This window comes from Episyrphus balteatus, chromosome 3 (assembly GCF_945859705.1).
Source record: "Episyrphus balteatus chromosome 3, idEpiBalt1.1, whole genome shotgun sequence".
Lineage (NCBI taxonomy): Eukaryota > Metazoa > Arthropoda > Insecta > Diptera > Syrphidae > Episyrphus > Episyrphus balteatus.
This window is the reverse complement of record NC_079136.1, coordinates 11,557,257-11,571,070: the sequence shown is the minus strand read 5'-3', so window position 1 is coordinate 11,571,070 and position 13,814 is coordinate 11,557,257.

Genomic DNA, 13,814 nt, shown 5'->3' with positions numbered 1-13,814 from the left:
GAAAATTCTTCGATCCCTTGGGATTGATAGGCCCAGCCATATTACTAGGAAAAATATTTTTACAAGAACTTTGGAAATCTAAGATATTGTGGGATGAGAATCTGCCTCAAGAACAGGCTTATAAGTGGGTAAACTATTTATCAGAATTTTCTTCTTTGTGTGAAATTAATATCCCACGCCTTATCTTAATAGACTCAGCTACGAAATTAGAAGTGCATGCATTTTCCGATAGTAGTGAAAGCGCATATGGCGCATGCATTTACTTAAAATCTATTGATAATGAAGGGAAAGTTTTTGTTCAATTGTTATGTTCAAAATCTCGTGTCGTTCCCTTAAAGGCGACAACTATAGCTCGGTTAGAGCTTCAGGCGGCTGTCCTAATGGTGGAATTAGTGCAAAAAATCCTTCCAATAATCAGTAGGACGATCACATCAGTCAGTTATTACACCGACTCTACAACGGTTTTAACATGGGTAAAGGCACCTTCCTATACTTGGGAGACATATATAGCAAATCGTGTAGCAAAAATCCAATCTAAATCAGATTTGAATCATTGGAATTATGTAAAGGGAGTATTAAATCCAGCAGATCTTATATCGCGTGGGTTAGGAATGCCCAATCTTGTAAGATCAACCATTTGGTTCAATGGCCCTGAGTTTTTAAAACAAACTTCAAGTATACAAATGGAGTATTCGATTCCAGAAGAAATCTCTGGGCATCGAAGGCCAAAGACAGTGCTAAATATGTCAATCCAAAATGATATAATAAATTCAATCAACCATAAAAACTCGTTTTTTACACTGCAGAAAATTTTTGCACATTGCTATAGATTCATGATGAATTTTAATATTCGCTGCAAAGGAAACAGAAGAACTGGTTCTTTAACCGCGGAAGAAATCCAGAAAGGAACGCATTTGTTATGGAGGATTGTTCAATTAAGTGTTTTTCCCGAAGAGTATAAGGCACTTCAGGCAGGGAAACCTCTCCGCAATACCTCTAGCATAATTTCGTTAAGCCCATATTTTGATAAAACAACAATGTTAATACATGTGGGTGGAAGACTTAAAAATGCTGAAATTCCTTCCCAAGCAAAAAATCAAATATTACTCCCAAAAAATAATATAGTTACCACATTACTCTTAGATCCCTTACATAAAAAACATCTACACGTTTCCCATAGAACACTTGTATCTATCTCTCGGCAACAATTTTGGATTTTGAGTGTAGGAAGAGAAACACAAAAGGTACTTTCTAAATGCATCCAATGTTTCCGTGCGAAACCCAAATCCATAGATCAATTAATGGGTAATCTACCTAAGGAAAGAATCGTACCTTCTCGCCCATTCTATTATTCAGGGGTGGACTTTTGTGGGCCAATACGAACACATTATAATATTCGAGGGAAAACTCCAACAAAATCGTATCTTGCAGTATTTGTATGCTTTTCAACAAAAGCTATTCATATTGAAGTTGTATGCAACCTTACTACTGAATCATTTATTAACTGCTTGAAACGATTTATAGGAAGACGAGGTGTATGCCATACTATATTCTGTGACAATGCCACAAACTTTGTAGGGGCAAGAAACCAATTAAAAGATTTTCAAGATTTTCTTGATTCGTCTGAAACTCAATCATCGATTAATTCAAATTGTTTAAAAATGGGAATTAACTGGAAACACATTCCACCACGTTCTCCCCATTTCGGAGGCCTTTGGGAGGCCGCTGTTAAATCCGCAAAAACATTGTTGTTAAAATATTTAGGAGAAGCGTCTTTAACTTATGAAGAGCTTTCCACAGTTGTGATTCAAATTGAATCTATCTTGAATTCACGCCCACTTACACCTAACTCCTCAGATCCTAATGACATGCAGGCATTGACTCCCGGTCATTTTTTAATTGGTGCTCCGTTGACATCGCTTCCAGAACCTGACATAACTGATCATAACATCTCAAGATTAGACAAATTTCGTCAGATTCAGCATATTCAACAGCATTTTTGGCAAAGATGGTCAAATGAATACCTCCATCTTCTTCAACAGAAATTAAAGTGGAAGGTGGAATCCAAAAATCTAGAACCTGGAACAATGGTTGTTTTAAAAGATGCACACCAGCCTCCAATGAAATGGAAGCTCGGACGTGTAATCGAAGTTGTCAAGGGAACAGACGGATTAGTACGAGTGGCATATGTTAAGACTGAAACCGGCACATATCAACGAGCTGTTCAAAATCTTTGTCCCCTACCGATTGACCATAAAGAGCAGCAAAAGGATGCTGCACAAATCCCAATAAAAAAACAACCCCTGATGAGATTAAGAAGTGGGAGATACCTCCTTAACTCTTTAACATCATTATTATGCTTCATGTTGCTATTGTTTCCATTAGCTGCCTCTTCAGATACCGAACCAATAAGAATAACCCAATTTGACCATCCCACAGGGATTTATTTTGAAGATATAGGTAGTGCGAGCACCGTTAATAGTTTTTTGGAACATTTATATATTTTATAATTTATCATCATATTGGCTAGAGCTAGGAGAAGTGAAAACTTATTTACAGAGAATGGATAATATTTGTTTAGATGAATTGAAAATTAATCCGTACTGTTTGCCTACAGTAACAGCTCTCAAACAAAGAGTTATAGCAATCGAATCAAACAATGACCTCATTCATAATTATCATACTTCTTACAATAAAAGGATAAGAATTGCTAGATCTCCTTTCGATTTTATAGGAAACGTGGCACATAGCTTATTTGGGGTATTGGATCAAGATGATGCTAAGGACATACAGCACCAAATCTCTTTGGTCAACCAAGATGAACAGCATCTCGTGCATCTCTTTAAAAAGCAGAGCTCAATCGCAGATTCAACCGTAAATCTGCTTAAACGAAATAATCTGCAACTCAGTCAGCAATATCAAGGTTTTAAAACCATGTTCGAAAAATCCTTAAACAGCATTGAAAAGCATCAAGAAATAATCGATGTCAGTCAGCGATTTTCTGCATTAACTTCATATTTGATTTTGTCAATTTCAAACCTCGAAAGAGTGCAAGACACATTACTTGACGTTCTTCTTAGTCTTAATAATGTCAAAATGAATCCTCATTTTATTTCGCCGTCACAATTTACTAAACAGCTCCAAATTATTCGGAACAACATTCCATCCCATCTTAACATTCCGACAGCATCTGTATTAGATATTTTTAAGCTGTCATCTATTAAAGGACGAAGTCTTAATGACTCAATAGTATTTGAAATGATGATCCCTTTGGTTGATAACCAAGAATTTCAGCTTTTTTAATTTAGTTCAGTTTCCTCTATTTCAAAATGATTCAAGTTTCATAATAGAATTATCATCCCCTTATTTAGCAGTCACTGCAACAAGAGATAGGTATTTTGAATTAACAGAAAATCAGCTATCATCATGCCACTTCCTCTCAACGAAAAATTTTGTCTGTAACCAACAACTACCAACAATGATTCATCGAGACAGCGGTATAAGTTGTGAAGTCTCGCTTCTGAATCATTTGAGTAGTGCTTTAAGTCACTGTTGTTTAACGAGATCCATCTCTCAAGATCGATGGGTAAGCCTAAGAAGTTCCAATACTTGGATATTTGCTCTTAAGGAGGCTGTAACTGGTTTATTGGTGTGTGAAGGAATAACAAAAAGTCTTACCCTAAGTGACAGTGGTTTTATAGAATTTTTGATACCATGTATTTTAAAACTTCCACACATAGTGATAAATGGTCGAGTCTTTAGCAATACCACCTTAAAAAACTCATTTGTTCCCTCTATTAAAATTTCTGAGTCAATTAAAGGTAAAATTCCGATGAAAAATATGGACATCATAACATCCCCGAGCAATGAGACTAATTTTAAAGAGATAGAAGATTTAAAAGGCAAAATTAGTGAAGTTGATAAAGACCTAGATAATGATACCTGGGTAAATTCTATAAATACGCACGATTACCATCATTATAGCATGAGCTTCATATTATTCCTTACAATGATTGGCTTCATTATTTTTTATTTTATTAAAAAAAGAAAACCCAAACCACTTCCTAGAAGAAGCGCTCCTCGTTTTGAAATAGACACACAATTTTAAATTTTTTTTTTTTTTGAGGGATTAGATCCCTCAAAGGGGGGGAGTATGTTAAGTAAACATTTTTAGTATCATTTTAAGTAACCATATGACCAATAGTATTATCACATTGCATTGTTGCTGACACGATGGGAAATGATTTCTTACCAGTTCCCACTGAGTGTTCTTTTTAAGTATAATTATGTATTTTTTTGTATTCTATCACCCATTTTTACCTTTCCTACCATATCATATTTCCACCCAACTCCTACTTCTGCGTGAGACCAGACGAAATAAGATCATTTAATAAAAGTTCAATGTTTAGTCTCACGCGCTGAGTGTTCATTATGCTGACTTGTCATTTTTGGCAAAGTACCTTTAAATGATCGGCATAATGGGCACTCGCTGTCCAACCACTTTCAAGTGAACATCAAATAAAAATTGTAATCAATAATAATAAAAAAAGGTGTTTGTATTTTCAAGGTTCTAAAGTTTAAAGAACAAGACCCTTTATTTTACACTTCGACTCTTTATTGGATTTCACTTAATCCTGTGAAATTTTCATAAACAGAAGCAAATCCAATAAATGTTTGGTCACTGTGGCGTATGCGCAACATTTTTTCTATAGAAAATATAAAAATAGTAGCTTTTCATCTAACCATATAAATTTTATATGTCACGTTTAAAAATCTTAGGGTCTTGAATGGATTATATCCTATCCAACATACAACATGAGTAAAAAAACTGCTTAAAATGAACGAAAACTATTTCGATTTTAACTATTTTCTGGAATGATAATTATAAAAAGCAAATAGGACGACGCACAGTGTGCAATTTTACATATTTAGTGGAACTTTATTAAAATTCGAAGTTTTCCGAATATAAATATTTTGATATATAATGAAAGGTTAAATTCCATACTATATGAAATGTTAACAAAGAAACAAAAATCAAAACTGCATACGGCGCTCTGCAGTGTCATGAACATAAGATTAAAATAAGCAAAAATATATTTAAAGTTAGATGATTTTTTTGAGTGAAACTAATAGTTGTGTATTTTATTATTTATCAAAGCTAGCTGGAGAAACATTTTTTTTTTTATTATTTTTTGGTATTCTATTATGATGTTACTATAAAAACAAATGTGTTGTTAAGTCTTAAAATGGAAGAAAATTTAATTTTGTTTCAAGACCTTAGGCCCTTTATTTCAATTATTTGTTTTGACTTCGTCAAGCGTTTTAAAAATGTATCCGCATGTATCCTTCGAGAAATGGTGCTTAGGACCTCGCTCAATATTCTATTTATCAGAATCCGTTAAGGGTTTTTGTGAATAGCTGCGGCCCCCATACAATATTTTTTTTTTTGTTCAGATTTATAGGCCAAAAACTTATTTTCGATATTTTCAAAAATCGTAAATCAGATTTTTTTTAGACTCCTCATGATAATATAAGACAAAAAGATTAAATAAAATTTTTCGATATCTCGCTTCGTTTTCGAGATATAGATAGTTTTGATAAACAACTCCCAAAATCGATTACTCGATGTCGGCTCTTCCCCATCTATTTTGTACATTATGTACTCCGATGCCTCATATCGGACTTATAATTAGATAATATATATATCTGAAAATCAATAAGGCACTAGTAGAAATACTTATTCAATATAATTAAACTGGTTTTCATAGCAAAAATTAAGTGTACTTGGAACCACGAATTTAGTTCCGCTAGATTGGCAAAATTGCACACTGTGCGACGTTCATTTAAAGTGGTGTAAAACCCCTTACCGCGTGATTTTTTTTTTGCGTAAAAAAAAATATATATGGTAGATTATGTTAAAAAAAATACACGTGTTTTAGGAATTTTTAATTTTTTGAGTAAAAGTCGGAAAATTTTGGGTTTTCCGGTTTGGATCATAAAGAAAAAAAGAGAATTTGTTCCCTTGTTGCTTGATGGCTCATATATGAACCAACAGGACACAGGAGAGGAACGTTTCTGCACGGTGGCTCATATATGATCCATTCACTTAATGCCACTTTCAAATGACTAAAACTTGATAAATGTAAAAAAAAAAAAATTAGCAATAATAATCACATTATATCCTTTATTGGCATATTTTTTTAAAAGTTCTCACTCATTGTTTTATATTTTTTATTCAATTTTCAATTTTTCAAATATGCTCCGTCCTGCCTATCATCAGTTCGGCCACTTTAGCGGATAATTATGCTCGCCCAAATCATTATAGATGGCGTTTTATAATGATATAAACAAAACTAGATTTTTTTTTTTAAACTTTAAAGTATTAATGCTTTTTATGGTTTGGCTCATATATGATCATAAAACAACCTAAAATCAAAATTTTTTCAACTTTTAATTAACAACTCCAATTTGAATAAAAAAGAGAAAAATTGGCCGCATCGGATCGATCGTACAGCACTAGACGAATGATTTACAAGTTGTATGTTTTTTTACGTTTCGTTTTGGGTACACATTGACACCATACATATTAGGAGAACAGAATTCCTTTCAACATAGGACACTTGAAACATTAAAAAAAACTTAGTTTTTTTTTGTATTTTCATGCATAAATGTAGAATTAGAATCAAAAAAATAGTTTTGAATTCAAGGTCAAAATTATTTAAGTTTTTTTTTTTTTAGTTTTTTCCATTGTGAAACCACTGTGCCCCGCCACCGTGTTCTGTTTTACAAAAAACTATTTGAGTATTTATGCACAACTAAAAACAAATTTATGAAAAGTTCACTAATAAGGGCTTAAAAAATACCGAATTTCTAATTGCATGCATTAAACAAATCGTATAATTTGCGAGTCACTGTGGTGTATGCGTAACATTTTTTTTTTCGTATAATGCACTTAATATTACATTTTGCATTACTGATGACTGAATGTTATATATTATCTACTATTATGTGCAGTACATAATAACCATTTGTTTTGATCAATTCAATTTTAGCTACAGCAATACCTAACTTCATATTTTTACTGAAGCATTTTGAAATGTTAAAAACACAATATTGAGATCACAAAAGAGTATGCACATACTTGGAAGACATTCTTTTGTAAAATTTCTTGTAAATATTACTCAAAGTCATAACTACGGTAGATTTTGTTTAGGTTATGAAGCAAGTTTGTGTAAGCCGATCTTAAATTCAAAGTAAAACACAAGCAAGACTAGCTTTCCAGATGTTTCAATGATCGCATGTGAACAAAGAAACCATTTATTTATGAAAAAAAAACAAAAATCTAGTTTCAACTGTAATGAGACATTACATAAGCCTACACCACATACTCCATACATCACGTGAGTCATACTGATAAGCCTGTGTGATGTGGACGATCGGATTACAACAACAGTATACAGATAACAAAAGACTAACAACATAACAAAACATTGTGGTGGATTTTTTCTGTGTCTTACAATTCCCATCCAGTTACTACAAAAATAAACATAAGACACCGGATAAAATCCAGTACAATCGAGTCGTGCTTGAGTTGGAAAAGTACCAATCAGGTGTACAGAGTGCTTCTCCGCTTTTTGAAAGAACTAGGTTCCAGAAGTGGATTACCAGGTTCTAAAATTAGTGACGTCTGCTATCTCAGACTGTAGTTTATAGTGACGTCTGCTATCTCAGATTGTAATCTATAGTTACGTCTGCTATCTCAGATTGTAATTTATAGTGACGTCTGCTATCTCAGACTGTAGTTTATAGTGACGTCTGCTATCTCAGATTGTAATTTATAGTGACGTCTGCTTTCTCAGACTGTAGTTTATAGTGACGTCTGCTATCTCAGATTGTAATTTATAGTGACGTCTGCTATCTCAGACTGTAATTTATAGTGGACACTGCTACCTCAGCCAAAACTAGGATTAAGTTTATGAACTTGAATTATATAATGTATATGGATTAAAATTGTATTAAGGAAATTGTATAATGTTAAGATTCTAAAATGAAGTATTGTAAAACATAAAACCTTTGTAAAAACATTGTAAAACACTGAATATAAAAGGAAACAAATAAAGTGAACCTCAAAAGCTAAAGTTTGTTGCTTCTTTAGTTAAACCCTGGATCCGACGAGTATACCCCAGCCTATGACAAAAAGCTCCTCACACAACTAAATTGACGTTTAAACTAATTTAAAATTTGTAAAAAAAATTTGTTAAACTACGAAGAGAAAAATTCCAGAAATATATTTTCCGGAAAATTTAACTCATCCAAAAATGCCTACATTTACATGATTTTTCAGAAACTCAACAAATCTAGTAATCAACAGTAAACAAATAACACTGATCGGCAAAAACAGGAAAAAGTCGGGAGCAAGAATTTTGTTAGGTGATATTCGTTGACTTTAGTGTAACTGAATTCAAAACTGTTTACACATTTATTCTATCACGTCTAGTTTTTGAGCTACACTCATCACAAAAAATGAGTTTTTGACCTGTTAATATTCAAGTATTTCAAAAATGTGACGTGGCCAGTGAAATTTTAACATCGGATTCGGACTCAACACACAAAAATCCTTTAGAAAAGTAGGGTTTGGTTCATGCTCTATCTATTTTCGTTGCCGACCAGTGTAATTGATCACTCTGTGTTTGCAGATTATAAAACCACTTATTAAAAAAAAGTGTTCATCCAATAAAGAATTCTTAAAAGTGAAAAAAAAAACTTTCAAACATTCTATTTTTTTTTGTTTTTGCTATTTTAGAATTAGACTACCTACAAGTTGTCATGTGAAAACAACTAAATAATATCTAGTTAAAAAAAATAATGATACATTATACTGATCATTTAAAATTTAGAAAAAAAAAAAATAAAAATATATTTCAACATGGATTCACCCAGGTTGTCTGCTTAAGCTGCTGATGGTTCTGTCGTGTGACTTAGTTGTTATCGTTTTAGCTTAATTAACGACTAATTAACACGCAGCACTAAAAAATAATAATGTCAAAGGTGTATATTTCTATTTTGTTTGCAAAAAGAAAAGTAGTCAAGTTAGTGCTTAATTTCTAACTACCTATCTATTTAAAAGCTAATGAGGCAAAGTAACTAGTTTAATCTTTTAAATCTGTTTAAATAGATATTTTCATAATTATATAGCTAAGTGAAAGACTATATAATTTAGAAACATTAACCTTTAGTAAATTAGATCAAAAAAGATCAAAATTATTATCCACCACACAAGGTTGTCTACTCTATCCACAAAACATGCTTTATGGAATGTTGAAAAGGTGTCTAGTTGCTCAAGTTTTAATGAAAAAACAAGGAATTATATTGAAAGGATTCTGTTTAAGAAAGGATCCTTAAGATTTTCTACTAATTTGTCCAAAAAACATACTCAATCTAGAAATCATTAAAAAAGTCCAATTATTTCCATTTTTTTTCAATAACTTTACAACCTTCTCTAAAAATCTTTCAAATTTTCATATAAATCAACATAAAAACCATGAAACTTATTAATTAGACAACATTTTCGCGCTCTTTGTCATTTTAAAACCACCACTTTCAAGTCGTCATCGTCGTCACTGTGCCATCTACTATTTATATCACTTGTTATAAAAATCCTCGTTTGACAATCTCAGGAAATCCATCTTAAGCACATTGTTGGTATTGTTAATGCAACGATAAGCCAAATCGACTAACATGACATGTAGCGTGACCAATTTTGTATCGATGATGATGATCGTTTTGAGTGTTTTTTTATTTTGTTGTCATTATTTCTAAAGTCACTGTCCGAATAAAAAAAAAAACAGATACAAAAATAAAAACAAACATGAACATAATGTATAAATAAGCGCAAACCCCCAAAAAAAATAAAATAAATGAACAAAAAAAAATAGAAAAAGTCATTAAGCTATTGATGTGAGAGCGAGGTGCGCGTTTAAAGTTAACCGTCAAGCAATTTAGCCAGTCAACCATCAACTCAATAGACACGATATCCGAAAGCGACATAACATTTGTTCAAAGATTCATAGATACAAATATACAAGTGGATAAAGATACACACACACAAACACTCTGCTTACAGTTGATTGGCAATTTATTTGTTTATTTATGGCTCATAAATTACGCAAAATTATGATTACTTTAAATATTTTTTTTTTATAATTTCCAATATTGATAGGTTATAGTCTGAGGATTACTGTTGTAATTTAAGAGTCGGTTTTTGATCATGTTTCGTATTTTTTTTTTTTCATCAAAACTTTGACTAGACTAGTAAAAACTTAAAACGTTTTCACAGATTCAAGTACCTACAATTTCAATTTTAATTTATTTTGGTAGTGATTTTGAAATCATGTTTTATTATTTGCAACTCTACTATCTTTGAATATAATTATAGAGAGGGTAACCAGATTTTCTAAAACAAATTTAACAGCCTTGCAAATAAATTTATTGCCAATAATTTTAAGTTTTTTTTTGTGGTTTAATTTAAATAGAATCTTATGAATGTCATGTTAAATGCAATAAAAATACATTGTTTTAGTTATAAATTATAATAGCTTAAGATACAATCATGGTGTTATTTTAATTTAACTAACCACTTAAACAAATTAATGATACTACTTTTTATTTTATGTCTATAATCGAATTTTATTATAAAATAGTGGATTGGAAAAATAATAATTGTATACTGAATCTGAAACTACCAAAAAAACTATAATTAATAAAATTTAATTATTAAAAACTATGTTTCCCTTACTAATTTATTTAATACAAAAGATCGATTTCAGTATAAAACAAAAATATTCAAAATGTTGACGAGTTTTTACTTGCGAAAGTTTTTATTTTATTTTTTGTTCTATTTTATTTTTGAATATATTTTTAAAAATTTAAAAAATCGTAAGTAAATAATATGCAAAACATTGAGTTCGAACAATAACACTGTCTTACATTCAAAATATACGCGAGTTTAGACTAATCTTTTGTGTAGAGCTTTGTGCATTTATTAGAAAATATTATCTTTTGGTATTGCCGAAAATTCCAAAATTTGGACTTAGGAAAAAACGGGATTTGGACTAAAAATCAAGCTTCTTAAAATTTGCAGCAACTACCGCTTTTTTAACCCTTTTTTAAATGTTTTTCCCGTCATTTCTCAATTGATATAAAAAAAAATACTTCGTTTGGTTTGGAAATAAAATTTTTTTAAAATTAGTACGGAAGTGTTAGATTTTATTATATAAGGGTCTGGGAAAAATACATAAATACATTTTGACTTCAGGACACAGAAAGAGTTTAGAGACACGAGTTGAAAACCACATTTTGCACAATCGCACGTAAAGTCATTTGGCCGCCATGTTGTTTTTTATAAAAAATTTATTTCTTCACATACCTAACTCGTGTATTTTTGAACCTACAGAAAAAACATTGCAAACTTAAAGATAATTTGATTTTCTACAATATTATTGAAAAACTTTTTTCGATTATCCCTTTGTAGACCAGTGCCGAAGCCTTCAAAAACATTAAAAAGTAAGAAAAAATCATAGTAGGATGAAACCCATTGGAAAAGGAGGTGAATATGATAAAAATTAAAGGAAAAATAAATTACGGGCGAGCCGAGTTCGGGAAGTGGGTTGAGTTTTTAATGATAAAAAATGGCATATCTCGATTTCCGGCAAAACTACAAGTTCTATGGAACAAATTAGTATAGCAAGGTTGTAGGTAATTAAAAGATCTACAACTTATGTATCAACAATTTTTTCACATCACCTCAAAATTTATATGAAAAATTAAAAAAACCGAGTTTTTGGTTTTTTATTTTTATCTTTTTCAAAAAGATGTTTTTTTCTACAAAATTTGGTGAAAACCTACCTTATTATGTCTCAAATACACAGTAACTTATTTGATTTAAAATATTAATGTTTTAACCTTATTTTGACTTAATATCAAAAAACACCCTAATTTTCAATCGAAAATTCAAGTGTCAAAATATCAGTTTTTTCAAAAAATAGGTGGGTAATTTGTTCGTTAAAATCTCTTCTTTCTGATATACAAATTTTTTCCATAGAACTTGTAGTTTTGCCGGAAATCGAGATATGCCATTTTTTACCATTAAAAACTCAACCCACCCACTTCCCGAACTCGGCTCGCCCGTAATTTATTTTTCTTTTAATTTTTATCATATTCACCTCCTTTTCCAATGGGTTTCATCCTACTATGATTTTTTTTGGTTTCAAAAATTATCGACCCTGGTCTATTGGTTTAAAAGTTAGGGTAGTTTTTTCGAAACACGTCAAAAGGTGATTTTCTTATATTCGTCATATTTATCTTTAATTTAAGTTTTTTTTTTTTTGTATTAAAAGTTGTAGATTTTTTTATTATCTTTATTTCTTACATAAACAGTTTTTCGATATGAAAGACCGTTTTTTGATCATTAGGCAAAAAACTTAAAAAATATAGACGAGTGATTTGCAGGTCACTGTGGCGTATGCGTTACATTTTTTTCTATAGAAAAGATTAAGGCCCAACTTATTGACTCTCCATTAAAATTAAAAACCAAATTCGTTTAATTTAGTCTTTTTTAAGGATTTTTTTGAAGTTTGGCATCATTAACTAATTTAGCCTTAAATTTAAAAGGCGTTTTATTTAAAACACCAAATTCGACCTTTTAAGAGGGATTTTAAGAGCAAATGGAGGTTTTAAACAGGATTTCTATTTATTCACTCTTCATTAGCGTCAAATGTCATTTCATTTATTATTTTATTAAACAAAGTTTCAGTGTCAGTAAACAATTAAACATGAATAAAACATGCAAGAATATGAAAAAATGGGATGTTGAAAATGTGTTCAATCAATTTCATAATACCAAGAATGAAAAACACTTTATTTGAGATTTTTAATAGACATAAAATTCAAAGAAATTAATGCTTTTCTTATCCACTTTGCAGAGTGAAGAAGAGCACATATATAGTATATCTACTAGAGAATATCTACACGACTAGTTAAACTAAATCAGCGTTGAGATGCTGGGTAATCCTAATCACATCTCAAAAATTGCAATATTTTCAGCCTTTGGTTTCCCCTGGTAATATCGTAACACCGTCTGTGGGTTTTTGACTGGCGTTTTAAATGCAAAATACTTACGGGCCATCATTTTTGTGTTTTTATATTGTTTATCCTTCAAATCTTCAAATTTAAATATATTTTATTTGACAAAATTTTAGCTTTTGACAGTTTAATTTTTCAAAAAAATAAAAAATCCCTTTGATATTTTTAATGGAGTTTTAAATTTAAAGTTTCCATTAAAAGTAAAGACTTTAAGGTCCAATTTATTCACACTCCATTAAATTTAAAGTCGCCATTAAAAAAGGGAAATTTTAAAATTTGTATGCGATTTGACAGTTTTATAATTTTTAATGGAGCCTTTAAAAATAATGGAGAGTGAATAAATTGGGCCTAAAAGAAGTAAATTTTAAGTTTCTATTTGAAATGGAAATCTTTCCATATATTTTTTAAAACAAAAGTACAAGTACTGGAAAGTACAACTCATGGGATAGTAAAATAATATAAATACACTATCTAACTAAGCTTTAGATAGAACAATTGATTTTTGGAATCATTTTTTAAAAAAGTGGCATCGAAATCAACAAGAATTCTAGATCCGTAAAAAAAGCAGAAGAAACAAACGTGCTTGATAAAATGGAATGTATTAACTTGATTAACCAACAACTTTTGATTAATACAACCGTTGGCTAAGATCATTAAGTCTTATGTGTAGTCAT